Source organism: Eptatretus burgeri, chromosome 1 (assembly GCF_056783735.1).
Source record: "Eptatretus burgeri isolate ZD-2024b chromosome 1, Ebu_testis_v1, whole genome shotgun sequence".
NCBI classification, from domain to species: domain Eukaryota; kingdom Metazoa; phylum Chordata; class Myxini; order Myxiniformes; family Myxinidae; genus Eptatretus; species Eptatretus burgeri.
In genome coordinates this window covers 153,029,583-153,029,960 of record NC_140961.1, presented here as the reverse complement: position 1 = coordinate 153,029,960, position 378 = coordinate 153,029,583, and positions in this window count along the sequence as shown.

Below are 378 nucleotides of genomic sequence, written 5' to 3'. Positions count from 1 at the left end.
AGGTGCACGGCGGGCGTAGGGGAACCGAGCGTCGACCTTGCGTTGCCCGCAGGTCGTCACACAGACCGCAACGCCACCGTACGGCGACCGTGGAAATAGTGCGGCCACCGTAATTTTTTGGGGGTTGGGAAAATCCATTTTTCATTGAGAAGAGCTTACGGCAGCCGCACGGAAAACGCAAGCCCACCGCACGCCCTATGTATGGTCGACGTGGAACACATCTACGTCATAGCTTGGCTTGTCTAATTGCTACGGCGAGCGTAGAAATGAAAAAAAGTTATAACTCCGCGATTTCATTCCACGGCGACCCTACGGCCTGTAAAATATAGCCAAATCGCGTAGGGCCACCCTGAGGCCACCTCATTTTCTCTGCGGCCA